At 38.8% G+C, this 2,226-nt stretch overlaps 1 long non-coding RNA gene across 1 annotated transcript; it reads left to right on the top strand.

Annotated features, from left to right (window-relative positions):
* The first annotated feature begins 1,199 nt into the window (after window positions 1-1,199).
* On the top strand, window positions 1,200-1,856 carry LOC146829709 (uncharacterized). The gene is made up of 3 exons (XR_014962041.1): window positions 1,200-1,295; window positions 1,397-1,452; window positions 1,537-1,856. It is a non-coding gene; the product is annotated as an uncharacterized LOC146829709 (long non-coding RNA).
* Window positions 1,857-2,226: the final 370 nt, after the last annotated feature.

Below are 2,226 nucleotides of genomic sequence, written 5' to 3'. Positions count from 1 at the left end.
TCAGATCTGTCCAAAATGGTCTTAATGAACTAGATACAACATATGCCCAATTATCTCTGTTGAATAGCACCTAGAACCCATGCTAGCTATTGGTCTTCAAGCTGACACAGGGGCATCTTAACATTGTATTACTAGTGGTTAACCGTATGAAGCTTGCCACATGACGCTTTTTAACATTTACGTCATTATAATCCAACTATGTGAGCTTTTTTCATAGATGGGTTGTTGGTATTCAATTTCCGAAATGTAAGTTTAAATCTAGTATTGATGCCTTTTGATGTGTGGCTGCCTTTTCATTAGGGTCATTGTTGGTATTCATGTCTTAAAATCTGCCAAATGTATGTTTTAATCGAGTATTTATTTGTGGCCTCCATAATTATGTACTGGCGTTGATTCAATCAATGTAAACTGCATCGCAGTTAGCACGTTTATAACATCCGTGTGTTTTCGACTTTGCATTCAATAAGCGTGATATCGCTATTCTTAACTGTTCTCTACCTTTCAATGGTTTATGCTCAATGCCGATTTTGTCTTTTAACCACTCGTACATTTGCTTCGTATTGTGAATACTTTCAATTTTGGCTTACTAGAACTTGTACCATGCTGTTTCGTAATTGGCTGTCACACCCCCAAGCCTCGACCAATCAGAGTACAGCTCACACCCCCGAGCCCCGACGAATCAGACTGAAACTATTCAGATCGCAAGTACACGACTGTAATTAGGTATTTAAGGAGCCACGTGACAACCCCCAGGGTTAGCTGTCAGACGCTTTGACGCTGCCCTGGAGGTATGTCACTCTGTATCGCTCTCGGCCCTTTGTTTTCTGACTGAATCACTCTGAGCTCTTGGCATTAGCGCGTCGTAAGACTAGATAGCTTAACTTCACCAGCTTAAAAGCCTGAATCACTCCGAGCTCTTTGCACTAGCCCATTGTAATTACGGCATAAAGACTCGTAAGCTTAACTTCCCTAGGTTAAAAGCCGCCATACGGCGTTTGTCTTTAGTTTTTCTTAATTTTTAATTTTTCTTTAATTGCATTAAGGATACTGGTTGAACCTTTTTAGCTTTCTGAGGCCTTCCTTCCTTTGGAATGTCCACCTCTATAAACGCTACAATTCCGCCATTTTTAAGTAATGCCATTTAGCAGCGTTTGATATTTCTTTACATTAAGATCTTACGGATATTTCTTTTTTTCCACAGCTCTGGTTACACTTGAACCACTGCCTCTCTTGATTATTCAAGACATCCTTAAGGAGATTTTTTTCCCCTAAGTCTCAAACTACCACCCCCAGTGGTGAGTATTTTACCATCATGGGGTTGGTGTTGATATGTTACTCTATCTCTGAGTTTTTAATCTACTTGTACTCCGTGTTTTTCCGTCTTTCCCAACCCCAGGAGGCATGAGGGCCCACCTTCTGATTTTCCAGCACAAATTTTTCCTGCTGATGCTGGTAAATAATAATTATTAATTCTATAATTGATATAATTGGCTTACCATTTAGACACACCTTAGTAATTTTCATTATTGCCTTCAGGTGTAAGCCTGTTTCCCTATCTCCAGTCCTGATGAAGACCCCGCTTTCCAAGATATACATTGCGCTGGTCCCAATAGGGGTCGAAACGTCGACTTTCCTTTGCCTTCTATCAACATACTAGATTGACAGTGAATGTATAACTGCTCTCTTTGTTTATGTTGTTGTATATGTGTTTCTTGCCATTTGAGTGGCAGGCAAGGTCCCTGAATATACTGTGGATGTTTCTATATGCACGACCTTCCTCCCTCACATTGTTTGCACTAACCCCAACGTCTTGCACTTATCACTTTACTTGCACCCGCCTATTTAAAATGATGATATTGCCGAACATTTTGTGTATTAAATGTTTGATCATTTTGACCTAATTTCTGTTTAATTGATTAAATCTTGTCATTTCTACATCTTTTTAGGTGTTGTCACGAATTTATATATTTTGTCAACAAATGTCCTTTTGTATATTTCTGTAAATGATTTTCCACTGTGACTTTTTTGATGTACCAATAACGTGGTTGTAGGGGACTTGCTGTGTGTCACTTGTACTGCTTTCTTTGATCCGGCCCATCCAGGGTTGCAGGCGACACAATGTATTTCACACTGCTTGTCTCAATGTTAACAATAAAACTTTATAAAAAATAAATAAATAACAGTGAATCACTACAACATAGATAAATATCACACAAAAGATAAAAT

The sequence above is a fragment of the Triturus cristatus genome, chromosome 5_2 (assembly GCF_964204655.1).
Source record: "Triturus cristatus chromosome 5_2, aTriCri1.1, whole genome shotgun sequence".
Classification (NCBI taxonomy): domain Eukaryota; kingdom Metazoa; phylum Chordata; class Amphibia; order Caudata; family Salamandridae; genus Triturus; species Triturus cristatus.
Note: the sequence above shows the minus strand (reverse complement) of the source record. Positions and strands in the feature narration are given on the sequence as shown.